At 35.7% G+C, this 16428-nt stretch overlaps 1 long non-coding RNA gene across 1 annotated transcript; it reads left to right on the top strand.

The window, feature by feature from the left end:
* The first annotated feature begins 1811 nt into the window (after positions 1–1811).
* LOC121392063 lies at positions 1812–15897 on the top strand. The gene is made up of 3 exons (XR_005960410.1): positions 1812–1878; positions 4295–4371; positions 15330–15897. It is a non-coding gene; the product is annotated as an uncharacterized LOC121392063 (long non-coding RNA).
* The last annotated feature ends 531 nt before the right edge of the window (positions 15898–16428 follow it).

Below are 16428 nucleotides of genomic sequence, written 5' to 3'. Positions count from 1 at the left end.
GTGAATGACATTAATGTCGGGTCCTCCAGGTAGGGGATGAAGTTTACTATTTTTATACAAAGAAATGCATTTTAACTGTAATTTCTTCAGATCTAATAGATCATTTCCAGCTAAATTTGGAGGACCCATTCTCGGGTGGATTTTTTCATTCTCAAATAGTATTACTATGACTGATATATCAAAGGCCGTGGTATGTGCTGTCTTGTATGTGAGGAAAGTGTATACAGAAGATCCCTTGATGCTATTGTTTTCCTCAAAGATTGCAAGTCAAAAGTTACTAAATCTTCGACATCCAACAAATCATCGTGCTCCAGTGGTGTCATTAAACAACACAAACGTTATACAAATATTTTTCGTTTCTACATGGCACGATGGTCGGGGTGATGTAGCGAAAAATCCTAATTTTTAAGCCAGTTCTGGGAGAGTGACAGCCCTACAGATGGTTCAGCAAGGACGAAGTGGTCATGTACCAATTTCGCATTGGCCATACACATTCAATGCATTCAATGCATTCATCCTCCCCAATATGAACACTGCCAGTGTACACTGATTGTGCGCCACAATTTGGTGAAGTAATCTTCTGAAGCCGACGGTAACAGAAATATGGTAGAATATATAGAGATTATTAAACCAGCGTGTGTGTCGTCCTGCTTTTACGAAACGAGTGTCAGGATTTTTGTATTGCCCGAGCGAGAGCGAGGGTAATACATGAATCCTGACACGAGTTTCGTAAAATCAGGACAACTCACACGCGAGTGTAATAATTTCTTTATTATCCATAGTATTATTGTTGTTTTCTCTATCTATAACAAGACCCAACTCAAAATATTTCAGCCACAACTAGGAGACGACGAAATAACGTCATATTTTAACTGCCCAGTCTGAGCTAGGACTAGAGAAGCAACGTTATGTTATGACGTCGCTTCCCAAAATTACGTCATTAAACTTGTTATTACATGTGTGCTTCGTATGATTATTATTAACTCTGTTGTGTTGAACCACGTGGATAATAATTTAAATTCCAACCATAATTAATATTAACATATTTCAAAATATGTTCAATTCTATACAACATTTAAAAATCTACTTACTTTAATATTTGTATTTTATTATATTCTTACCAAAGCACTTTACACTGTTTTACATAACAATATCATTTTAATTTTTTAATGTAAAAGATAAATTTATACATTTGATTATTTACATTAAAAAATAAAAAAAGGTTTTTGTGTGTTGTTGTTTGGGTTTTTTGTGTTTTTTTGTGGTTGTTGGATGTATTTGGTGGGGGGGGGGGGGGGGGGGGGTTTGCTACGGATTTTTCTGGGGAGTGGTGGGGGTCTTTCTTTTATTTTCTTTATGCTGGGGTTTCATTAAACATTATTTCATTTGTTTTCTTTTTTCTTCTAAGATAGCAAATTTGAAACAAAAGTTCAATTTTGTTTTTAGCTAAAAAGTTACTTACATAACTACTGAACCTTCTATCTGCATAGGCAATCACTGGTAACTGAAAACATTCAAATGGATACTGGCATCTGTCTGAAATTCAAATGGATTGGAATATTTGTGATAACCTAAACCAGGAGGTGTAGGCAAATTACCAAAAGCCTTGAAGGCTCCATCTCGTTCTTATTCCCATTTCCATTCTGTGTGACAGAACTGCCTTTGACGTCTTGGCTTCTTGGAACGACTCTTGGGCATCAAATCTAATAAAAGTGTCAATTTTAGGAATTTTAGTAACCAGCAAACCTCAGAAACTGCCATACCTGTTTAAAAATAGAAGGTGTAGGTCATCTTGTTTTTTATCTTGTCTACTTTATCTTTTATTTTCAGTCGTTATTTCACATATAGACGTTGGAACCAGCTGTGCCTTTGGTTTAGGTAAGTTCTGTCGTAAAAGGGCACCCATGAGTAACAAAATATTTCTAGACATTTTAAAAGGTTTTCGACGAATACAACATTTGTATATGATTAAAATTATAAGTTACTTACATTTTCTTGCTCAGTATGTGAATACCAATGCGGTTCTGGACATCGTAATGTTTTGTAGTATCACAATATGGATTTTTGTATAAATTTCGTACGTATTTCGTATTTATTTTTTCTTCCAACGACCAAACGAAATTTAATTCGGCGAAACGTCATTCAAAACGCATATATCTCTATAATACTTTATATTTAAAACATTTTTTTTATATAAAAGGAAAAGGGATATATGTTTATTTTGTTGGGGAACATGCGGAAAGTCTATCTAAGGCTGAAAACTCGAGATATTCGTCTTTTAATTCACAAAAACAGCACATTTTCATTATTTCGGAAATTGTTATACCATAAGATTAAAAAACCAACCAAACAAAAGCTGAAAATGTTTTTGGTATATGACTTGTAGAGAGAGAGAGAAAGAGAGGGAGAGAGGGAGAGAGAGGGGGAGGGGGGTAGGTTGGTTTATTAAAATATAGATGCCATGAACGGGGTCGCGGGGTGGAGGCGACATTGTACCTTTAAGCATTTTAGAAGTCTCGGACATTTCTAAGCCATCTGGGTGGGATTTAGCTGAGTCGGTTGAGTACTCGTTTGAGGTGCTTGCGTCGCAGGATCGAACGAAATAATTGTTCCAACTCTAGTGCACCACAACTGTACAAAGGCAGTGGTATGTGCTTTCCTGTATGTGGGAAAGTGCATATAAAAGACCTCTTGTTGCATTAGGAAAAATGTAGCGGGTTTTCTCTGATGACTACGTCTCAGAATTACCAAATGTTTGACATTCAATAGCCGATGACTAATTAATCAATGTGCTCCAGTGGTGTCGTTAAACAAATCAAACTTTTTGCCCAAGCCATCGGACATAACCTAAACCATTAATTCAAATTAGTCATGTTTTCAACCATTAAGTGCTAAACTGGTAGCAGACGAGAAGGGCATGTGTTTTGAAGGAGGCGGGTGATGGAGAGGGTATATATTATACAAACTTGAAATTGAATACTTCATGAAATCTAGTGTGGATTCCACACCTCTCACACGAGGTATGTTAAAGTCTCTATTATCACGGGTTTTCCTCAGAGCGGTGAATACAACACTCGTTCAGTATCTCTTGGAAATTTGAAAATGTGTTCTATGACCATCTGTGATGATGTTTTTAAATTGTATGTTTTTTTATGTTTTTCGTTTTATATTAATAATTTGGTGCAATATTGGTTTGTTTACGACAGCTTCATACATTTTTTCACGGTCGGACATCTTTATACCGTAGTTTAATTTAACTTGAATTTTTACATCACTCCATGTTCGCATTTACCTTAGTTTAACACCCACTAGCCGTTGTATGTTTCGTGCTGTGGTGTCGTTAAACATTCATTCATTCATTCTGTATTTACATAGTAAGATTTAATGATTATGTAATAAAAGGTACTCCGTGCAAAGGTTTTCCGGGGGAGTGATTGTATTCGGGTATATATTAGTGTTTCAGTGCTATTAAACAAACCAGTCTAAGGCTTGCTGTCAATATCTTAAAGAAAGAAAGAAATGGTTTTTTATTTAACGACGCACTCGACACATTTTATTTACGGTTATATGGCGTCAGACATATGGTTAAGGACCACACAGATTTTGAGAGGAAACCCGCTGTCGCCACTACATGGGCTACTCTTTCCGATTAGCAGCAAGGGATCTTTTATTTGCGCTTCCCACAGGCAGGATAACACACACCATGGCCTTTTTTGAACCAGTTATGGATCACTGGTCGGTGAAAGTGGTTTACACCTACCCATTGAGCCTTGCGGAGCACTCACTCAGGGTTTGGAGTCGGTATCTGGATTAAAAATCCCATGACTCGACTGGGATCCGAACCCAGTACCTACCAGCCTGTAGACCGATGGCCTAACCACGACGCCGGTCAATATCTTAAAGGGACATACCCTAGTTTTTAAATACTAAGGCATATTTTTGACTATTAGAAATCATATTTTACTTAGATGTTATTGTTTAGATTATCTATTTCCGTACATCCGAAGTGTTTCTGGTCATCATATTTTAAAAAATGCACCTGCGTCTGAGAAGTAACAGTTATGGAGTCGAGTTTTCGTCTATTTTTAAGGGAATTTCACCATTTTAAAGTCACAGACTCATGTTTCACTCTGTTATAACGTTATCCAAATGTGTTACAGGTTTGTAGATTAACCAAACTTGGTGTCCATTTTACGGGTTAAAACTAGGGTCTGCGGTTTTAAGACTGCTGTACATTTATTATTGCCACGGATAACGTAATTGATGCTTGTTTTGGGTTTTTTATGTTTTGTAGAAAGTGTCGTCAGGATGATGTCAAAAAGCCGAACAGTGACGAAACTGAAGAAGAAAAACAACCCTTTGATCCACCTGGTATGCAACGTTCATGGTCAAGACCATAACACAATAATTGGATCTGTATCTACTTTATTATATAATACTTTGTATCCTCAGACTATCAGACTCAGTAACCAATAGCAAATGTTATTCATGTTTCACCTAAGCATTGGAAAGCGTTTTTAAAATCCACATGCTAAATGGTCCGACGTTTTCGCCCAAACACTGATGGAGTATCACTCTTAATCGTGAATGAATGAATGGATGAATGAATTAATGTTTAATGACACCCCAGCACAAAAATATGCATCGGCTATTGAGTGTCAGAAAAGGTACGTATGTGGAAATATTAATTATACAACTATGTAAAATCAAAGTGTAAAGAGCTGTGGGGAAAAGTACAATACAATACAAATATTAAGGTAAGTATATTTTAAAACTTTGTATAGAAACCAAAGTGTTTTAAAAACTTTAAAATTAATTCTGGGAGAAATGTAACAGTATTAATCGTTTAGCTTGTTTTGCAGATAGCTAAGGTTAGTGACTTAAAGACGGCGACATTTTCAGAAGTGTTCTTTATTTTTCTAATTACCTATTAGCCATGACATTTATTACAAAACCAAAAGGAAATGTATTTTGTTTGCACCATGTATGTGCATGCATGTAAGATTCAGACATATATTTATACTGGTTCCTAATTAAGTTTGTTGAGTACAATTAGTAAAATTCTAACCTACTGCAAGGTGAGAGAAAACAAAAACAATCCACTCACACCTTCTTGGGTGGAATCCCTTAAAGGGACATTCCTGAGTTTGCTGCATTGTAAAATGTTTCCGACTAATGAAATATTTCAATCTAATTAAAATTAGCTCCACAATTACATGTGGATCTAACACCAGCCACTTGGAGCTCATGTCCACCAATCAAAACCTTACTTGCAGAATCCTGCCAGTGATTTAAAAATAATTTGAAAACATTCCGAATTATCCTGAGGGTATACGACATGTTTCGTGTGAATTACGAATGCCTTAAAACATGTTTTATTTTATAAAATAAATAATTTGTAATGTAAAACTGAAGACTGATTTAGTTGGGGTTTTTTTATAAATAAATAAATAATTTTTAATGTAAAATTGAAGATTGATAACCCACCCTGTACGTATTGGTATGGTTCGCTGTACTGCGGCCACTAAAATAGACTCGCCCGATATTTGTAGAATTTGTATGCTCCCAAATAACGTTATAAAAGGCGAAGTGTGTTTGGTCAATATTTAAATTATTATTTACAGACGAAATGTTACCTGGACATTGGAGACTACGCAGTGTTGTTAGTTTTAAAGCACTGGCAGGATTCTGCAAGTAAGGTTTTTATTGGTGGACATGAGCTCCAACTGGCTGGTGTTAGATCCACATGTAATTGTGGAGCTAATTTTAATTAGATTGGAAATATTTCTACGGTTAAACTTAAATATATTTTCTTATTTAGAATATTAGTATCTGTATATTCAATGTGTTTCTGGTCGTCTTAATATTTGTAAGAAGCCCAAACAGGACTTTGTCTTCAGTAATTTCGTACGTACGAATAAAACTATATTTTAGGAAATAAAATAAAATTTAACCTAGTACAAATATTAGAATGATCAGAAAAACGTTTAATATACAGCCACCAATATTTTATGCAGAAACATATATTTGATATGTAATTACAATCGTTAAAAAGTCTTTGTTAGTCAATAACATCTTAAAACGACAGCAAACTCAGGAATGTCCCTTTAAAATGTTTCTGAACCTGGTAGCTTTAAAGCCGCACACCCTAGTTCCATCCAGCGAAAATAAATTATAATTTGGTTAATCTACAAACCTGTAACACACTTAGATCACGTTTTTATCAAATGGAGTGAACAAGCAGGTTTTATATCGATAAATACCATGGGAATCCCCATGTCCCAATTGCTTGAAATAATTTTGAAAGTTTGTATTCTGATGTCACCGGTAGATGTCGCTCGAAGCACAACAATGCCTACGTCACGACAAATTTCACAGACTTGGGGTGCGTTCTTTTCACCTCTCCTGGACATCTTCTAACTGTTCTGTCCTGTTGTATCCCCTCTCCAGATATCGTAGGACCTAGCAAAATTATTGGTTTTAAGGGTTTGTAACGTTTTGTATTGAGATACTTACTTGTCTGAACTTTATTGTTACTGAAAATGTTCACGAACTGTGAAGAAAAATCTCACAAATGAACACCAACAAATCGGATGTTGATTGCGCGAACCGTGCACGAGAAAACAAACCGAACCAAAATGATAACGGTCACGTGGTATACCAACGTCTGTGACATTGAAATGGAAATATCCCGTCTAAAAATAGATTAGACCTTGTCTGCTCAACGGTTTTATTTCTCAAACGTGCGTCCGTTTTTCAGAAATACGAAAAATGCATTTTGTGGTATTACAAACACCAGGATTACCAGGATTACCAAAAAACACTTCAGGTGAATGGAAATGTATATTCTAAATAATAAACGGTAAGTAAAGTGCAATTTTATTTGTGAAAAAATGGGTTTAATAGTGAAAAACAACGCCGTAATGGTTAACAACTAGCCGTAACTAGGGTGTGTCCCTTTAAGAATGTTAACTGGGACAAGCACCTAATCGATGGAACACTTATGCGCACTGCTCTATATTGTTTATATAAGTAGTAACGGGGCCTGTATGGGGGCATTTACCTTGACATCGGTGTGTGGAAACAATGACCTTGGTGCAGGTGTACAAACCTGACCTTGGCGTGCAGGTGCGTGAGCAAGGGCACCAGTATAGGACCATTGACCTTGGTGTGAGGGGACAATGACCTTGATGCAGGTGTGCGACCTTTGGTTGTAAGCCTGACCTTGATGTGCAGGTGCCTGACTGTCACGGGGATTCTATAATACCCGTAACTGAATGAAACACGATTGTCCAAATATCTCTCCTAACTGTATATCTATTAGATCTCTCTGTAACAGGCAGTTATACCCGCTGTGGCTCGTCTAGGTATGATCAGAGATACAATCTTATATAAAGTATATATTATTATAGCACGTTTAGTTCACTAGAAAACACAACAAAACACAATACACTTTGGAATCTGTATTAACCTACGCTGAGAAATGTACTGCCGCAGTAGTTAATTAACAACAACAAATAATAACAACCCAGAACTGATCACTTAATTAGTTAATCTCTAGGTGTCTGGTTTACACAATATGCTAATCACTTCACCGTGACACAACACCCACACGTGTGATAATTGAGAAACGCTAACACACACACGTGTGATAATTGAGAAACGCTAACACACACACGTGTGATAATTGAGAAACGCTTCCAGGGGAACTTAATTAATAAAGGGATTACAGCTCTATTCCTAACTGGTTAATTTTTAATTAACCCTTACTACTCATTCAGTAACCTTGTAACACAGAATTAATACTGGTACCTATCACAATAAAGACAATAACCTACAGTTTACCTAGGTCCTCTAGTATGACTGGTTAAGCTTTTTATAATTATTTAGGACAGTGAGCCTACAGATTACTGCGTCAGATGACCGGCAGCACCGTCTAAATAATATTGGTATAATACAGTATTAAAATATATAAAGTCACATCAATCACATCAAGGTTATACACAGAGCAGAAAATATATATTTACCAAAGTCCCGTCTGAACTAATATAGATCGTTCAGTGGACGGACAGCGATCCCCTGGAGCCTTCCTATCTTTCTCCTCGATATATCTAAAATCCTAGCTATTTATTATAAAATTGAATATCGCCTGGGGGTACATCGCGGCACCGAATCTTATCATGTGGATTTCCACCACGACCACGCCGGCATATTTTTCTCTTTGAAGACCAGACTTACTAACACCGATCGTCGCCAATCACGGTCGTCGAAACCGCACTCGCAGAGGTATTACGTAACTACTGGCCACATGACCTCCACACCTGCACTAAGTGCATATTGGAATGTACGGTCGCGCGAAGGTATTATGTAACAAAGTGTCCATCTGCGCTTAAGTGCGTATTGGACTGCACACGGCCCTCTAACACAATTAATATCGCCACAGGCGAAAACAAAATTACGAGCATGTTCCGTCACACTGACTGACTTCAGCAGGGAAGAAAACAATTATATATCTTATACCTTATAACTGTTGTGGAGAAACCAAGACTTCATGAGAATTTTTTTTAGACTTAGACTTCACCAGGAAAACAACTTGTATCGACTTTTATTCGTTTGTATTTCTTTGACACACAGTCGACTTTTTTGTGCTCTTAAATGTTGTTGAGCCATTCATTCATTCGTTTAATACTAGACGAGCACAATGGATGAGCGATGAACAGCTTTCTATACAAACTGCAAAACAGTATGACCTTTATTAGTGTTCATATTACTACTGTTGGACCTCATTCAAAAATCATTTTATTAAACCCTCACACAGTGTTTATGAAAGAACGTCGCCACCAGATGAACAGAGGTGTGTGGGCGTGAACTTGCAATGAACCACACAAGAAATATCGGCGCGTGCCCGTCTTACACAGCAGAAGAAAGCCATTAAATATTCGTCTTTATGGTCTGCACACTGAAAAGCTACCAAATCCGCGAGTGTAAAAAAACACAAAAACCCCCAAACAAAAACGATCAATATTTCACCACTCGACAGTTTATTACAGAAAGTTAAAAAGACAAATTGATGATTACAATACTTTCTTAACACTGACAAAACATGTGCGTAGAAAAAAACAAAACAAAATGAGAGTTTAGGTGTTTCGACAATAAATATAGGTACAACATAGTATGCTCACCTAAACAGCTTGATTTTACACTTTGATCGTTCAGTCGCATTGTTTAAAAAAGAGATGTATGTAAATGTGTTCATGCTATTACTACCACTGAGCAACATATACATAAGTATTTCTTTTTTTATTATTATTATTTTGGGGGGTTTTGTGGGGGGTTTTAAATTGATTTTTTTTCTATTAAATTTTGCGCTTTCAATTTAATTTCTTCCAGTCCCCTCTTCACTGTTTGTAAGTCTTTCTTCACACTCCTAACCGCCACCGGCGAAAGTGGATGGAATGAATGAATGTTTAACGACACCCCAGCACGAAAAATACATCGGCTATTGTGTGTCAAACAAACTGTATGGATGACCATCCTTTTGTCTCTGGAAAAAGAAAAGAAAAAAGTGCTAACATAACTGGGGGTTTTAAAATCTTTTTTAATAATGGAATGCTTATATTTGCTTTAGTAAACTCGGTATGTTGTTACAAAGAAGTGTGGTTTGTATAGCTTTTATTGTTGTAAAACAAAATAAAACCCCAGCAAAGCAAAACAAGAATTATAGTTAATTTGATCAAAGACATACATGTGCAAAAAGTACTGTCATTACCGTTTAAAAGAAGTCAATTAAAACAGTACGTTGTTTGAAAGAAATGAAATGTCTTTTATTCAACAGCGCACTCAACACATTTCATTTACAGTTATATGGCGTCAGACATACATTTGTATGGTTAAGGACCACACAGATATTGAGAGAGAAAACCTGCTGTCGCCACTTCATGGGCTACTCTTTTCGAATAGCAGCAAGGGATCTTTTATATGCACCATACCACAGGCAGGATGGTACATACCATGACCTTTGTTACACCAGTTGTGGAGCACTGGCTGAAACGAGCAATAGCTCACCTACGAGAACCAATCCTAGATCGATCGCGCTTCAGGCGAGTGCTGTACCACTGAGTTGCATCCCGCCCCTTGTTTGAAAGAAGTGTGTTTTGCATGGGTTCTTAGTTTAGAAAATGAAAAAAGAAGAAAACATTGTCAAATACTTGAAGGTAGTCGCCCATCAAAAAGTGTTTTTGAAGAGGAACCTCTTCGGGTTTTTTTCTTTGTCTTCCTCCTGTTAAAAATAATTTTAAATTGTGTTAGTTACTTTAAAAAGTAAAAGATCAATTTTACTTCAAATTCGTTTTTAACATTAATTAATATTTTACAATTTGGGTGTGGTTTGAATGAAACGGTCCTCATAAATTAATCAATGCACAAACAGAACGAAAACGCTCTCCTGTTATCATGTATAATTTATAGACATGTAATACATGGCATTTGCAGCAAAACATAAAACTGTTTTCTCGCAAAATAACATCATTTTAACTGAAGGTTAGATACTTACTCTAGGTCGTTTCCTCGATAAGTTCAGAGGCTTTTCTTGTTTTGCTTTCTTCCTTCTGTATCCCTTTCTGTAACCCCTAAAATAATTATTTTAGTTTTACATTTTGATTTACATTTTACGCGTGTTTATCTTTATATTGTGAACAATTTAAAAATAAATAATATGTAGTTCTTAATCGATTTTCAAAATTATAATACAAGTTAATCATTGAAATGTACTTGTATAATCTGTATTCACATGTATATGTCAGTGTAAGAGAAACAAAACGAAATCAAGTTTCTTTTACTTACTTGAGGTTTTTCGTTATCCTCAGGGGTGTAACATTTTCTTTGATAATGGCAAATACAGCACAAAATTTAACTTTTGAGTAAAATTCAGTATCTATCAGTGATATTTGTGTTTTTGCACAGTTCTTTACACTGTTTTTGTTTAAATCTTGAATTTTTATATTGATGTTGATCATCACTTTATTTATTTGCATTACCACAGTTTGACACCCAACAGCCGATGCATTTTTCGTGCTGGGGTGTCGTTAAACATTCATTCATTCATTCATTCATAAAATAATCAATGCACAAACAGAACGAAAACCCTCTACTGTCTGAGATGTTACCATGTATAATTTGTAGACATGTAATACATGGCATTGGCAGCAAAACATAAAACTGTTTTCTCGCAAAATAACATCATTTTAACTGAAGGTTAGATACTTACTCTAGGTCTTTTCCTCGATGAGTTCCGAGGCTTTTCTTCTGTTTTGCTTTCTTCCTTCTGTATCCCTCTCTGTAACCCCTAAAATAATTATTTTAGTTTTACATTTTAATTTACAAGTTGAAACACTACAGACGCGTGTATATCTTTATATTGTGAACAATTTAAAAATAAATAATATGTAGTTGTTAATCCATTTTCAAAATTATAATACAAGTTAATCATTGAAATGTACTTGTATAATCTGTATTCACATGTATATGTCAGTGTAAGACAAACAAAACGAAATCAAGTTTCTTTTACTTACTTGAGGTTTTTCGGTATCCTCCCTGAAAAAAAGAAGAATAAAAGGTATAGGATATTATGTAAATTATGAATTCCGTAATAATAGGTATACTATTACAGACTATAATCCTCAGTAAGTCTGAAGATACGTGTATTATTTTTGTAGTATATATGATTTAATGTCTTTAACAATATTTCCATATTAATCAAGAATTTGTATTTTACAGCGTAAAATATTACTTACGGCCAATTGTCCAGAATTTGGGAGAATTCATCCACACTGCAAATACGATAAATAAATTCAATTGCATCATCATTCAAGGCATGTATATAAATGCTTACACAAACAAACACACACACACACACACACACACACAGCAAAGAGGAGAGAGAGAGAGAGAGAGAGAGAGAGAGAAATGATCGGGCGGAGAGAGAGAGAGAGAGAGAGAGAGAGAGAGAGAGAGAGACGTGCTATGGAATGTTTTGAAATCACTGGTGTCAGTTATTAATAATACGTGAATTAAACCATAGGAATTCTGAAACCGACTCTTTAATAACCTGACTTCTTTAAAGTACACAAATGTGTAACATTTTATGAGCAATGTTGTTTATTTCTGACGCGAAATTCAGCTACAGGAAAACAAAGACACTTAAAGTTTACCGACAGACGATTATAGTGACCAGGGAGTGATACAAAAAAAACTAGTCGCCAGGTCCGTACCAGATCAAAATCCTAGTAGGGGCACTACTTTTTATAAACAAATGAAATACTATACAAATTAAACCCGTGGTCGCTTACACTTTGTGTTAGATGAAACAGATGTTATTGGGTATTCTTATGAGAACATTAAATAATAAAAAAAAGCATTTAGTTTTGGCATTAACAAATGTATATACAGAATACAACAAATCGGATTAAGAACAATATATAATCAATAACAAACAAAACAATTAATAAATACAACAAATAAATAAATAAAACAAAATAAAATATGAAATGTTATGATGCAAGAACGTATTATTTTTAAAACGCAATAGTCATTACGTTTAATCCATATAATGTGTACACTTCTTCTAATCTTGTTTGGTAGTCACTCTTTTACATTTTATCGTATATCTTTCTGAACATTTGCAGACCAAGACGTCGTCTTCGTCGCTACTACTAATACTGCTCGAATATCCGGATGCCATATTCTTCGTTCCAGATAGACACAAAAATATTAATATCATCAAGCAATAATGAATAGAGATCTGATCTGTAGAAATTTCAACGATCGAATGCAAAATACTAGTAAAAATACCCCTTTTATACTCTTGGGTGCCAGCCCCTGTAGGTCAAAGCCTTCCAAGGATGTCAGGACCAGTCCAAATAGGCCAAGCCCACAACAGATGTGTAACTAGGTCAGGGATACAGGCGGGTATTGACCCCCATGCTCAAGTCGGTTATGCACCTGCACATCAAGGTCAGGCTAACAACAAACGGTCGTATACCTACACCAAGGTCATTGTCTCCTCACACCAAGGTCAGTGGCCCTATACAGGTGCCCTTGCTTAAGGAGGAAGTCAGCCACGCACCTGCACGTCAAGGTCAGGCTTGCACACCTGCACCAAGGTCATTGTCTCCTCACACCGAGGTAAAGGCCAATGGTCCCATACAGGCCCCTGTACTACTCATATATATGCCAAACGGGCATGAGTGTTCTATTGACTGACTCTAATTAAAAACCCACAAACTCCAACCAGGACCCGAAGGCTTGTGCTTTCAATTGTAAACATTTTGTCTCGATTGTTTTGATGTCACTAACTACAATTAGCTGTTGACGTATCACTACCTGTAACAGTAACGGCTTGGCTGAAAAACCTCTTTATTAAACATATGGTTTTGGTTCAATAATACAGAAAAATAAAACTAATGGAAACAAAATCCATGGTGTAATTACAAAATGATATTTTCACTGGCAGACATGCACCAGCGTTCAGAAGAGGGGCGGGACGTAGCTCAGTGGTACAGCGCTCGCCTGATGCGTGATCGATCTAGGATCGATTCTCGTCGGTGGGCCCTTACTGCTAATCAAAGACGTAGCCTATGAAGTGGCGACAGCAGGTTTCCTCTCTCAATACCTATGTAGTCCTTAACCATATGCTCCACACCATATAACCGTAAATAAAATGTGTTGAGTGCGTCGTTAGATAAAACATTTCCTTCCTTCTTTTGTTTAGAATAAAACTAATTTATTTGATTATTTTTGATGTAAAAACTACATGATATAAATGTAGTTAATTATTGCCTTGCTTTGTCGAAGTGAAACAACAAGATATAGATCAAATACCGCTTTACCCACGGTGACGCTGTCACCGTTTACGTTTAGGGTCATTTCATAGAAACTGTAAATCCTAGATCAATGAAACCTGGTTTGAAGTTGTATCCATGAATGTTGATCTGGATGTTTTTAATTTTAAATTGTTAAAATATGTTTTATTTAATGTTGTTTTATATAACAGAGACTTTTTGACGACTGTAATTACATATCAAATATATTTTTCTGCATAAAATATTAGTGGTTGTATATTAAACGTATAAATTTCATTTTATTTCCTAAAAAAGACAAAATCCAGTTTGGGCTTCTTACAAATATTAAGACGACCAGAAACACATTGAATATACAGACACTGATATTCCAAATATGAAAATATATTTAATATGTAAGTTCAATCGTAGAAATATTTTATTAGTCGGATACATCTTACAATGCAGCAAACTCGGGAATGTCCCTTTGATATGTTGTTACATCAGTTTAGTAGGCGTGCCTTTAATTTCGCTTTGCCCTCTGCAGAGATTGCCTAATTTCAGAGTGGTAGTCCTAAGACGCTCTTGTAGGCGTGGCAACATCTTCATGATTTTTTCTTGAGAATGGAGAGAGTTTGCTTTGTTTAACAACACCACTAGAGTACGTTGATTTTTTTAAATTTAATCATCGGTTATTGGATGTTAAACATTAGAGAGAAAACCCGCGAAATGTTTCCATTAGTATCCTTGAGAATGGATAATTAAGCACATTTTCTTCTGTATCTTGTAAACATTCTAACATTAGTTATCTGTGATAAGGTATATGTTGTTGGGGGGGGGGGGGTATTATTGTGTGTGTGTGTGTGTGTGTGTGTGTGTGTGGCATTTTTGTGGTGGTTTTTTTAAAATGTTTATCAAGCTCAATACACTGTTCATGTTTTGAACATGACATTTGTTTTTGTATCTTTGCAGTCTTTATGTTTGTGTTGTTATGCTGATATGCGTCATTGCGTATTTTATGCTGTTTACGCTGCATGTATTTTACTGATCATTCTAAAACATTTCCACTGCTGGTAATTTACCTCTTGACTACTAAACACGTTGTGTCGTTATATATGCATATAGTCGAAACATTTGACAGTGGTTCAAAGGAGCATACACGACCTTTCTTAACTTCGTTTGGACTCCTAATTGCAGGTGCACAGTCTAGATTGCGTTAATGGCTTTGTTGTTCACTTCAGAGTCACAGTTATGAAGTTACGCATCAGGAAGTTAATATATTGGTGGGATTTTGTTAAATAAACATCAGTGACATCGCATCCTTACAGTTTTTTTTATGAAGTTTGATTTAATTTCTAGGATTTCTTAAAATGTTCAAACTATCGATGCCAAAGGCAGCTGAAATAAAACGTTTTAATTATGTCATTACTAAATTGCATATCAAACTACAAGCTAATAGTAATAGTTTTAATTGTATTTGTCTTACAATTTCAGAGGTTGTGGTGCCATCACAATCACATTAAAGACATGAGTGAAGTGGATAAATAAAACTAAGAAGGTTGGCTTTGAACACGACTTTTGGAGAATCAATGAAGGTCAATCAATCACACGGAAGATTACGGACTGTCCAGCCTAGTGACGCTGGTTCAAGCGTAGGAGACTGCGCCCATCCCCAGTAATATAGATATGAATAAACGTTGTTATCCAGGGACAGAGATCAAATTGGAACCCGTACGCCTATGAATGCAGTTTTACAATTTATCAAACCAGGGTTGGACATGGCAGTCCTCTCAAGTAGCGGTCTTATTGGCTGATTTCTGGGAACAATATTTACCTTGTCGAAACTTTTCTTTGACTATCCTCGTTTACAGATACGATTTGTATTGGTATAACTCGCGCGAGGGTTCGTTTTGATTAAAGGGACAGTCCTGGGTTTGCTGCAATCTTTAAGATATTGTCGACTAACAGAGACGTTTTAACGACTGTAATTGCATACAATATTAGTGGCTGTATATTAAACGTGTTTCTGATCGTTCTAGTATTTGTAATGGGTTAAATTTCATTTTATTTCCTAAAATAAACTTTTTTCGTACGTACGAAATTATTTGAAGACAAAATTTAGTTTGGGCTTCTTACAAGAAATACACTGAATATACAGACACATATTGTAAACAAGAAAACATATTTAATGCGTATGCGGAAACGTCTTACAAGAAAATTTGATGTATTTAAACAAAAGTCCTACAGTTTAATAACAGCGTCGCCAAAAGGATCACTATATAAACACTTAATAAAGGAATATCAATTACAGACATATCTGACGAAGCCAATTGATTCACGTAATATAAAAGAAATGACGAAAATGAGAATGTGTGCACACAGGCTAAATATTGAAGCTGGTAGGTAGAAAAATATCGAGAGAACACAAAGATTATGTACATTATGTAATATTAATGAGATTGAGGATGAGTTTCATTTTATTCTTCAGTGTCCACGATACGAAACTTTAAGAAATAGATTTATTAAGAAATACTACTCCTAGAACCCCAGTGCTTTTAAACTAATACAGCTACTGTCAACTACAAACAATAAG

Source organism: Gigantopelta aegis, chromosome 3 (genome assembly GCF_016097555.1).
Source record: "Gigantopelta aegis isolate Gae_Host chromosome 3, Gae_host_genome, whole genome shotgun sequence".
Lineage (NCBI taxonomy): Eukaryota > Metazoa > Mollusca > Gastropoda > Neomphalida > Peltospiridae > Gigantopelta > Gigantopelta aegis.
This window is presented reverse-complemented; position numbering and strand designations above follow the sequence as displayed.